The sequence below is a fragment of the Cupressus sempervirens genome, chromosome 9 (genome assembly GCF_028749045.1).
Source record: "Cupressus sempervirens isolate cs-2001-9-10 chromosome 9, ASM2874904v1, whole genome shotgun sequence".
NCBI classification, from domain to species: domain Eukaryota; kingdom Viridiplantae; phylum Streptophyta; class Pinopsida; order Cupressales; family Cupressaceae; genus Cupressus; species Cupressus sempervirens.
The window spans coordinates 287,937,883-287,951,172 of record NC_143126.1 but is presented as its reverse complement, the minus strand read 5'-3'; positions in this window follow the sequence as shown (position 1 = coordinate 287,951,172).

Genomic DNA, 13,290 nt, shown 5'->3' with positions numbered 1-13,290 from the left:
CTTTTTGTCTAAAATCTTCCATTCCTCATGTGTTATAGTTCTTTGGTTTTTTGCTTTTCCTTCCAACAACTTTCATAAATCCTTCTGATAAAGACAATTGTCCATTTGCATCTTCCACAACTAAAAGTTTTGCCCATTAAACTTGTCAACCCTTAGCTTACCCTCATCTACCACCACTCCCACTCAACCATGAGACCTTATTGTAGAGAATCACAAAAAAAAATGACAACAATCTAACTAAAAAATGATGGTCTTCTGGCTCTGATACCACTTGTTAGGATTAACCTCAGACAAAAATAACAGTTACATGCAAATATAACCAATATCAAAAAATAATAGATCATACATAAGAGAACACAAGACTCCAAGATTTAATGTGGTTCACCCAATCTCTAGGCTACATCCACCAATAGCAAGTCCAATATTATTATTATGTAGTGGTTACAACCTAATTACAATCCATAATCACTTACAACTCAATTCTGTTGCATTTTTGCATCACACATTGTGAAAATCCCAAACCCTGAGCTTTTTATACAAGTTTTTTTCTACTGAAACAATTAGGGCTATAATTAAAAATAAAAATTAGTTGATATCTTTTACAACATAAGGTCATTTTTGGCTTCATGAGAGCTAACCCTTGACCCCGTCTTAGGGGCACTACCCCCAAACCCCTGTAGAAACAACACAACAACAAATACCTTCTTTTTTATTGAAATTTTGTTATTTTTCATGGAATTAAAAAAAACAAAATTCATCTCTACTGATATGGCTCAATTGGGATCTTTTTGTAGGAAGAACTCATCTATTGTGAAAGGAGGTCTTAGTTTGGTTGTCCCTTGTGATAGCACATGGGAATCCTCATATGGTGATAATCACTTATATATCATTTAGTTCCAGCTCATATGAGCTTAGGAGACAATGTTTCCTATTTTCTCATACAAAATAGAGGGCTCCTTTTGCATGTTTAAGTTTAGAATTTTGGGGTTTCTATTATTTCGATAGATTTGTCACTTTTCTTAACAGTTGTAGATATGCTTAGAATATTTTTATGGCCAATTACTGATGTGTTCTTGTTGTTCTTCTTTACAAAATTTTACTTGTTGAATATTGAGTTTTGATCTACTTGTCCAACCACCTAGGGTTTAGTTAGATAGTTGACATAGATTGAGCTAGCACATCTTGATGTATTGGGCCTTTAACATCTCTATGAGTTCCTTAACACTTGGGTGAACAATGGACTCTTGAAAACACTTGTAGATAATTTCTATAGTAAAATAAACATATTTCACTTGTGCATAGGGGAGATGGCTATTATTGTAGAGGATATTTATAGGATCTTGTAGATTCTAGTGCATAGGGCTATAGTATCATTCGATTCATATGTATGACCCAAATTTGAGGCTATACATCAATTATTTTTGAATAGGGATATTGTAGATAGATTAATCAAATGACATGAGTTGGTTCAAAGATATAGTACCACTCACCATTTTTCTTGTGTGTTGGAAAGTTTCATTGGTTGCATTCTAATGCTAGACATAGAAATATGGATTCCAATGTAGTTTTAGTAGACATTTGGAGGAGATACTTTAGAGATTAGCTTTTTTTGGCTAGGGTTAGTGCATGTTAGCTCACATGTACCATGAGATACATGAGGTGGTCTATCATGGGGCAAAGACCATAACTGGAATTATGATCTTACAGTTAGATATGTGCTTCAGTGCATCTCCCTATAGCTAGGACAATATTTTAGGATCAATGATTGGAGGGAGAGGCATATATCATGAGGTATCATGTAGATAATACCCATCCTTATTTGGGTAAACTAAGTCATTGGAGGTGAGCACTAGATGATTTTTCATTAGTGAGATGGAGATCATAGAGAGAAACATAGGCATATAGAGAGGATAGGTTATAGTTTGGACACATATTAGTGTTGTAGCCTCTAATAGGCTAATCTCCACAACACAGAGTGAAGTTCCCAATTTGACAAGTATGGAACTATTTTGGGCACATTAGAGACCTCTCAAAGGAGTATACAAGATATGCTCAATTTCCTAGTACAATGAAGAAGGGCTTGTTCATGTGATTTAATTTCACTTTCTTAGAAAAGAAGATGAGGGGTATGGTAACAAGTTGATGGGAGTATCCTCCAAGGACTACCCTAAGGTACAAAGGCTATCTCCTAATCATCCATATACTAGGTTTATAGATCCACATGGGATGGGGATTCAAGTAGAGGTAGTTCAAGTAGTGTAGCCACAATAGATACGTATAGTACATTTGGTGCAACATAAAGGTCCTAGATAGAGGGTTGCTTTTTTATTATTTAGAGTTGAAAATAATGGTCACATGAAAATAAAATCCTAGTAGAGTCCATGGGGAGAGGGTGGATCTTGAGGAACTATTGGTGGAGAGGATTTTGGTAGTAGGGCCACTCTAAGGAAAAAGGCCTCTAGACATGCAAATAATAGCATGTGGACACACCACAAGATAAGAAGGCATAAGCCAAGGATCAACCTTAGATAGATATGTAGGAAATGGTGAGGAAAAGATGTAGGAGAAACCTACATAGGGACCTCTCCCTATAGACATACTAGCTCATATGGATGAGGCTTTGAGAACTGATAGAGAGATTAGATATGTCCTAGAGATAGGTTACAAATTCTTAGATCTAGGTGGTCATTAGGAGTTCTTAGCTAGTGGATAGAGATTGAGAGGTAGCCATTGTAACTGATGATATTACTAATTTACAAAGGTAGTTGGAAGACCCATGAGAGGATTCCCCCTACCAGGTATCTTGGGTGACCTATTATTATGTATCATATATAGTGGTAGTACCTATTGAGAGGCATGCAACTAGATATTGAGATTATGTGAGAGACTTGAATGGAGTGGTACCTCTACAATGTTTGGATGATATACATACTCCTCCACCTCCTAGAGATAAGGGAAAGGGATTTATTTAAACTCCCTTGCTTTGGATCAATTTTTATGTATTGATTGATTAGGTGTACTAGCATCACCTTATATACTCTTATGACATTGACAATGTACAAGTAGCATAGATCTGTGTATTATCCCTAATTTGACATTCTATATGTATATATGAGCTCATATTTTCATGTCTTTGCAATTTTCTCCATCTATCCATGATGTTTACATGAGATGCATCCTAGATGTTAGATTTCCTTTCCTATATGTTATGTAAATGTGATGAATGTATGGATTTATATCTTACATGACCTCATATGTATATGCATGTAAAAGATGCAGTAGATGAGATGAGATGTAGATGTAGATGTATAATTTATTTTTCCTTATGTCTGATATGTATGAAGGATGAACTTTTTTACTTTTTCATATGGACACCCATGATGTGAGATGCAGATCTAAATGTATATGTTTATTTTATACACATGTCTATATATATATAGATGAATATAAAAAATGATACTAACATCTCATGGAATTATTTTTTAATTGTTTATTATAAGTGTTCAATTAAGTTCTCGAAATTTAGGTGTGTGATCAATCACTTTTGTAGTTGAGATGAAGATGTGATGCATATAGGAACTTTTTTCTCTCATCTTTCTAGATGTGAATGAGTTTGCAAGTAGAACTATGCTAAAATTAAAATCTTAGAAATGAAATGTAAACCTATCAAGATTCAATCCTAGGATGTGGTCACTACACCATTATGACATAGTTTTCATCACTACACATTTTTTTGGTAAGGCCATAGGAGATCATACACCCCTCACTAATATTTCTACCATGGGGATAAAAATATGAAATTAGTGGGAGGTTTTCTAGAAATAGATGTAATTATCAAGGAATAATAAGCTAGAATGACCAAAACATCTTTTTCTATTGATTTAGGAACTAAAAATAAGAATCAAGAAATAAGCACCAAGATGAACAGAATATTTCTTGTGTATAAGAACACTATGAATATGAGAACTCTCTCTCATTCTATGTAATAGTAATATTTTGTATCCAACAACCCTCTATCATTCATACCCAAGGACATAATTTTCCTCAATGTACGTGCAGTGACCTTTGCATTCACTTCACAAGATAGGTATCCCTAGTTACAATAGCATAGAGAATTCACTCTAACAAATAAGGAAAAGATCCAACATCAATCAAGTGTTATATAAAATGAATTAAGGCACACATGGTCATCCAACACAAGATAAATGTTCTTAAAGTGGACATCTTTTTTATTTGGACCCTTCTAATTATTGTAACTAGACTAATAGATAGAAAAGAAAAGAAAAGATCATGCCTCTAATCCTTGCTAATCTTGTCAAGATAGATATCCTAGAGTTTCTCAAAGGGAAATGACATAGAAAAAACAAAGAATGCAAAGGAAAGGCTCAACATAGCTCAAATAGTTTTAGTTTCTAGTTATCATTTCAGTGGATTGATGTCAAGTCTGGAGTTCAAAGTGTTTGTGAGGAATTACTTAAGTAGTAGGATGACATTATGATAGACTTAGCTAGGAAAGCTAGTGATTGATGCAAAAGAAACTCTCTAAATGTATAAGAGATTTCCCCTAGTATAGATAAGTTTCACATAGATTTATGAAAATTTTTAATCCATGAACATATGAGAAGCATCTCGAAGTGATTTAAAGCTTATGGAAAAGAAAGAGAAACACACTAAAGCATGAAATTACAAAAAGAAAAGCACTCAAATAAGGAAAATGAAAGAAAATAATAATTGTATAAGAGCTAGGAGGTACAGTGTTAGATGAAGCATTTTGAAAAAGAGGCACATATTTCTTAGGTTTTCACCCTCTTGCCAGAGATTCTATTTTTTCTACCGTGATGCTTGTTTGCTAGGTTTTTATCAATGACACTTTCCTTATTTTTCAATTTTTTTGTACTTTTTGATGTTTTGAAAAAAAAATTATATTATCAAGGTAGCTATTGCTAAGTTTTTACTGGGGCAATAAAAATTTTCAAGACCTTTTTCAAATTTCAGAACTTTTTTAATGATATTTAGCTATATACAAAGAGATTCAATAGTATATCAACTATAGAATCTTTTGAGGTAAAGGGTGTTGATCGACTCCTTGAGGAGTTCTCCTTTAGTAGTACAAAGTTAATTTTTTTGGAAATTTATCTAAGAGGTCATTATGGAAATACTTTGAGATTGTAATTTATGACAACATATCATCTATATTAAGATAACAAGTTGTGAATAAAAAGTTTTGGTTCGAAGACTTAGAAAATTTTCTAAGTTGTTACATATAAAAACTAACAATGAAGACACTTTTTTGATATCTAAAATTCATAGAGAGAATATTTTCATGGGTACACATGAGAGAATATAGAATAGGGTATAAGGATCCTACATTTTGAAGTGGATTTCATAATGAGTTGTACATACAAATATATTAATGATTTAATAGTTGTTGTTATGTATAGGTGGAACTAAGAAGGGGCAAGCAAATGGAAAATTATGTTAAGGATTAATTTTGGTTTATCAAAATAATTAGGGACAACATCCTTGATGGGAAAAGGTCAATTTTGTGTTTTGGAATATGTGTGAAGATATGAAGGCCGACATAACAAAATAAAAGGGTATAAATGAAAGATTTTTATATACAAATTTTTGTGATGTCTTTGGATGCTTAAATGCACTTATTATATGATGTAAAATTTATGTAAGAGAAAGAAAAGGATACTCTGTGCAAAGATATGTACAAAGAGATACAAAAGATGAATCAAATATTGAAGATATCAACATTATCAAGAGGGTTTTTGTATCTATACCTTTTGTGTACAGAATATATCATTGTATATGCATATATCATTTTTTGGGTACCATCCCCACCAAGGTTATCCCTTGGATAGGGTTCCCCTAGTTAAAAAATAATGGTGTTAATCATTTCATTATGTTATTTCTATGTTTATCACTTAGTTTAATCATATGTGCATGCTTTGATATTATTAAAGATATATACAGTTTGGAAAATGTTTGTGAAATATGGATTTAACCCCTATCCCTTCTTAATATTTACTATTCCTAACAATTTGTATCAGAGCATGGTTACTCAGATGATTCCTAATAGCTTTACTAGGATTACTGTGCATATGGATGTTAGGATTAAACCATAGATAGAAATATCAATTACATGCAAATATAACCAATAACAAAAAATAATAGATCACATAGAAAAGAACACAAGACACCAAGATTTAATGTGTTTCACCTAATCCCTAGCCTACATCCACCAAATAGCAAGTTCGATATTGTTATGATCTAGTGATTATAACCTAATTAGAATCTATAATCCCTTACACCTCAATGCTCCCACAAGAACCAATTTCATATCACAACTATGAAAAAATCCGTAACCCTAAGCTCTTTTATACAAGTATTTTTACCACTTTAGGGTTATAATTAATAATTACATGTCAGCCCAAAATCTTGATAAAATAGGGCTTTATGAAGTATGTACAGTACTTTCCTGATCAGTCACCACAATCTAACAATCTCCCACTTGATGACTAATCAAGCTCCACACTAAACAATAATCTCCCACTTCGAGACTAATCCTATAGCTATGTGGCTACTCCATGAGGCTCCCACTAGATCAAACCACCCTAGACTCTGCTATTCTTTTATTCATGTTTAGTCTAGAAGACCAACTGAAGTTGAAGAGGAGTTTAGTTTCTCCCTTGTTACTACCTTTGTCAACATATTTTTTGGATTGTCATTTGTATGTATCCTCTCTAGCTTTAACTATCCATCCTCCAAAAGTAATTGAATGAAATGGTACCACAACTATATGTGTTTGGTCTTTAAATGTAGAGCTAAATTATTTGCAAGATGAATAGCACTTTGACTATCTGTAAAAAAGTAATTATCCTTCTGAGGATGTCCCAATTCTTCTAAGAAGAACTGAAGCCATATCATCTCCTTGGCTACCTCTGTAATAGCAACATACTCTGCCTCTGTAGTGGATAGAGCATTAATCTTCTGTAACCTAGAAACCCAGCTCACTGTTGCCCCACCAATAGTAAAGACATAACTTGTAGTACTCTACCTGGTATCAATATCCCCTACCAAATCTAAGTCAACATAGCCCTATAAATTAGTAGTAGAACCTCCAAAGTGTAAACACTTATTAGATGTTCCTCTCAAATATCTGAGAATTCATTTGACTGCATTTCAATGCCCAATTCTTGGATGACTCATATACCTTCTAACAACTCCCATTGCATGTGCAATATCGAGCCTAGTACATACCATAGCATACATCAAGCTTCCTATAGCTAAAGCATAGAGTACCTTGGACATCTTATCCTCCTCTTCTTGTGTCTTAGGACACATCTCCTTAGTCAACTTCAAATGACTAGGTAAAGGTGTGTCGATAGCTTTAGCATTCTCCATAGAAAAATTTTGCAACACCTTCTCAACATAATCAGCTCGAGATAGTGTCAATTTTCTATTTTTCTTATCTCTACAAATCTTCATGTGATCCATGTTAGACCTAGCTACAAGCATATCATCAACATATAAACATAAAAAATGTAGTTTTCATTGTCCAACCTCTTAAAATAAATACAATGATCTAAATGACACCTACTATATCCATGCTCATGCATAAAACTATCAAATTTTAGATACCATTGCCAAGGTGCTTGCTTCAAGCCATGTAAACTTTTCTTCAATTTACACACTAAGTTCTCCTTACTTTTGACTACAAATCCCTGTGGCTAAGATATATATATCTCTTCATCCAAATCACCATTAAAGAAGGTTTTTTTAATATCAAGCTACTCTATATACAAATCTTTAGTAGCCACAAGACTTAAAATAGTATGGATAGAAGTCATTTTAACAACAGGAGAAAATATCTCATCAAAATCAATGCCCTTTTTCTGTGCAAATCCTTTCACAACAAACCTGGCATTAAATCTTTTCTTACCTCCATCCTCTTCTTTTAAACCATTGTAGGACCAAAAAATAGGATAATTTCTAACATACTATGAGCAATCATAGATTGACACCCTCTAGTCTACCATGAAATCCAAATGAATAAAGAGAGCAAAACAATGTTAAAACTCCCTCTTTCACTTGTAGCTCCCATGTCCTTCTTTCTTCTCCATATGATGTAGCTCAAAATTTCCTATAATGCACACAATTATGAAGCAAAAGCCTATGAAAATAATGATGCTATGATAATACTTGAATTTGTGATTTTAGTGTGAGAGATGGACTAAAAATACTAAAGAGTCAAGGAATGGAAATGAGAGAAAGAATGCTCATTTTATCAAGGTGAGAGAATTGGATTTGTCACCCTTGGATATGTAACTTGGAATGAGATTCCTTTGAGAATCCATGACACATATGACACAAGATGCCAAGTGTAGGACTCAAGGCCACTTAAAGCCAAGAATCTATGACAAAGGAAGCTAAAGATAGGCATGTGTAAGAGACTAAGAATAATGGATTATGAAATATCTTAGCCCAAGTGTCAAAGGAGAATCCATGATGTGTCATGCCTACATGTCACGATGATGTCAATATTTTGGGGAATATTTGAATTAAAAATCCTTTATTGCACAAAATAAGAATTATTGAAAATGGAGTTAATGGTGGAAAATATGACTTAGGAAATTGTGAATTTCCATGGTTTTGTGAATGATAAATCAATTAATTAATAAAATTAATTAATTGATTGAGGATGAGAATTAGGAACAATAATTATTAAGAATGATAGGATTAAATTATGGGTTATTTAATCCTATAGGGAAGATTAGTAAATGACTAGCCAAATTGATTAAATAAGTGCAATAGTATCCTTTGATGAAATGTGATGATAATGGAAATTGACTAGAATGATGATGGATAGACCAAAGCCATGGTCAAATTGATTGATTGATTGAAGTTAATAACATGCCAAGGACACATGACATGGATTAAAGATACATAACATTTAACTGACATTGTAAATGCTACAGGATTGAGATTAATTGATAAGGTTTATTATAATAACATTGACAAACACTATCAATGTTATTAAAATGGTTGATAATGCCATGATCTGACATTGAAAGACTCAATGATGTCAAAGAACAGATGATGAGAATGATAGTTTGACCTAGCACTAAGAGCCATGATAGTATTAAGGTCAAATTGATAAGGTTTGATAGATTGATAGGTTTCCAAGGCATTGAAAGCCACAAAAATGCCTAGGATTGGACAAACGATGATTGATTTTGGATGTTTGATATGTTTTGTGATGATTATGGTTGATTTTGGGTGATTTCAAGTGATTTCGAGTTGATTTGAAATGGTTTTTTGATGATATGAAATTGATGTGAAAGATAATGCGAATGATGATGGACACTACTAAGATATGATCATGTTGGCCAAAAGATTGAAATTAGTGGATTGAGAAAATGGGATGAATTAGTATGAAGAAGTGATGAAACTGTAGATGCAAACCATTTTTTTGCGTCTACATTTTGCCTGTCTTTCATGCAATGTGATTTAGAGCATTGTGTCAAAGAATGCTAACAAAAAAGCCATAAAAGTGTACCCCAGTAATGGAGGTATATATTTATGCTCCCTCAAGAAATTGACCAACATAGGCATATGATAGGTCAATTTCATCGACAACGAGAAAATAAAACCATAGCAACTAAAAAGTTGAAAATAGGAGCTAAAATGTGAAATTTATGGGCTCCAAAGTGTAAAATGGAATTGCAACCAACATAGAAAAGGCCTCTTGCACATCCACCTAGGCAAAAAAACACTATAAAAGGGCTTGGAGAGGGTTTTAAAAGGAATTTTCACCTTCACTTTTGGAAGAAAAGAGCTTTGGAGCAAGGAGAATGGATCGACTACCCAAGGAGCAACATCGTGGTGAATGAGTGCGTACCTTTTGATAGCAGGAAGATGCTATACCTCTAGTAAATACATCACAACCATCTTTGTACTTTTTATGCTTTTTCATGCTTTTCCATATTTTTCCTACTTTTTAGGCACCTAGGAGACTGTCAGGGTCAAACGAGGGTCAAACAGGGTCCCTCAGTTAGTTTAGGGCATTGAAATGCCCCAACTATGCTCAAAATGCATCTACCTATTCCATGGGTGCACTTAGCATTCCTTACTACACTTTGGGCACACTTGGTATGACCAAGTGTGCCCTGGGTGTAGTTGGGAGCCCCAACTATGCCCTAGGATGCTTCGAGAGTCTAAATGAGGTTTAGATGGCCTTGGATCGACCCAAAACTTAGGGTGGACTAGCATAACCCTAGGGGGATGTCAAAAACATGTTAAGATGCAACCAAAGGTGGTTTAAGTGATCAACATTTGGTTAAACTAAGGGTAGATGTAGGTCAAACTTGGGTAAATGCTAATAGAGAATAGTGTAAAGGGCCCAAAAGGGTGCAAATAGACTTGGAATGACATGAAACTTGGAAAACATGTTCAAAACCCTAGGAAGAGTTAAAAAAATAGGTTAACTAAGGATATGATGGTCAAAAAAGTCAAACCTAGTCAAACTAAGCTCAAATGGAGGGAAAAGGCTGATAGATGGATCTGGATAGGGTCAAAATGATGCAAATGAGCTCAAAATGACTCAAAAATTGGTAAACATGTTCAAAACCCATGAAAGGGTTCAAAACATAAGTCAAACATGCTAAGTAAAAGTCAAACTTAGTCAAACTAGAGTCCAACTAACTCAAACTTGAGTCAAAAGTAGGGTAAATTAGATGCCAAACCATAGGAGGTTGACATAGGCTATATGATTATGCAAGAGGAGTTGCCCCTATTATGAACAAGGAGAAATAGGCCATAGAGTCTTGTGTTACATCACTAGATGACAACTAGTGAGTAGGGGATCTTGGCTGGTCTTGGTTTATATCATGTTACATTCATGTCAGAGGTGAAGGGAAACATGACTCTACTGATAGCTTTGATAGAGAGATGGCACTCGGAGACTAGTTCATTCCATCTGCTAGCAAGGAAGGTGACTATGAATTTAGAGGATGTATGGAACATCCTTAGGATCCTTATTCATGGAGAGTTAGTGGTGTATGGCCTAACTATAGGACAAGCACCACTACACTACTTATTTGGATGTAGAGATGAGGAGCTAGGCATCCAAGATTATGAGACTAAATAGGACCTATTAGTGGCATGCCACGAGTGGCTAATAGCTATGATTTTTTGGGTGATTGGTGGATTATTGATACCTGATAGGTGAGGACATGGATTCCCTATTGGATGGGGCTAAGTTCTAGAGTGGATGATCATGGAGGGTACTATGTTTTCCTAGGGCCCATACATGTTGGAAATGTTGTATTACTATATGCATTAGGTGGCATATAGAGGTGGGCTATCATTTAGCATTGACAATACATTGTTATAGATATAGGCTTATTTAGGCCTCTTATAGAGTGCGAGCTAGTGGATGATATGCCATATGCATATAGTTATAGAGGTGTACTAGCATGAGGACTATTGGTGTTTGAAAATGCCAGAGGGTTTTCAATTACCCCGATAAGAAGATGACACATCTAGGGGTAGCTAAATCCCATTTTCAACATGCCATTTTAGAAATTGGGCCAATTATAAGGCTAGACCCTTCTTCTACTTTAGGCTCTGCAAGACCTAGGCTGGTGGACCTCAGATTCAATTGATATCATACTAGTGCAAAAACATATCCCTAAATCTATTAAGCAGATGAAAACCCCTTATATCTCCTAAAGCCTTAAGCAATAACAAAGAAGTGTAGTAGCTAATTAAAACTCTACGAAATGTACAAGCTAAGTGAGGGTTAAAATTTGATAGCTCTTCAACATAAAATGGTAAAAACACATTTAATTAATAATGTTGATTTTAGTAGACCCCTCATATGTAGCAATAAGACATAATGATCCTATAACTAATCAGTTCCTTAACCATTGGGCAAATCCATGAATCACAAACATACATATGAATATCTGAGACATATGTGTATCTTCAAATATCTAATCTATCTATTCAACTTGTAAATAGACATCAATGTTCAATTTAAACCTCATTCTTACATGATATCCCCATCAGTAACCTCACAACCTTATTGATATCCCTGAAGCATTTACATAACCCTTTGAGTCATAGGAAACAATAAAATAACATATAGCCTTAAGGGACTACAACTACAACCTAAGCTCTATGTCAAAGATTATAAAACATTGAAGATCACTGATGAAGGAGACAAGATTCAAGATGAAACTCAACCATCTGTTGTTCTTTGTATTAATTTCCTTGAAATTATACATTCATATGCATGAAATGAAATCACAGAAAACACCTAACATATCTGCACTATCTATATTATCCTTCCTAATGTTGTTCATATAAGAGAGAATATGTTGAAGAAAATGGTTTCATAGTAAAACACTGGAACCCTGCTGGTATTACCCAGAGAAAATTGCCAACCCTTACAATGAAGGATATAAAGAAAGATATAGACAAGATGAATTCTTGGATCTAATCTTGGAGTGACATGTGTCCACTTGGAATTCCATCTCTTTAAATTGCAAAACATCTCTCTACCTTCTACCATTTTGATTTGATTTTGTTTTCGTCATTACTTTGTAACTAATTTGAAAAATATCTCTTGCTAAATGATGAAATCCTTTGTTTGCCAAAATATCTAATATGCATCAAGAATGCTGATAAAAATCTATTTGACTGACTTAGAAATTGTTGGAGTTGATGAAATCCAACTCTGAAGATGCCCAAGATCACCTGCATGTAAAAACCTATCAAAGGGAAGCCAAGGAGAGAAGAGCGCGGAGTGAGGAAAAAGCCCTAAATAGACATGAGAGAGAGAATATGAAAACACAAGAAAATATGTATTTACAATATGAAGTGATTGTTGTGATATTAGATACAATGAGGGAGCCCAAATATAAAAGGCTCCAAGAATCTTCCAGAATGAGCTAGAAGATGCTAGGAGATAAGTGTGACAACTAAGCATACATCCACTTGAGGTGGAAAGTCCTCAAAAAATGTGAGAGGATAAGTATGACTTAGGAGAGAATAAACTCTCATATTGTCAACAACTTATAATGAACTCCTAGACTACAACTAATAAATTAATGCATTTACCTAATTAAGCTTAAGTAAATAGAATGAATAATTAGTGAATTAATTATTTACTCTAACACCCCCCTTAAGTGCAACTTAGGGAAATTCCTTAAGCTCACAAAACTAAGATGAAATGTAGAATGGGTCCCAGTAACAAGGCCATGTTAGGTACCCATG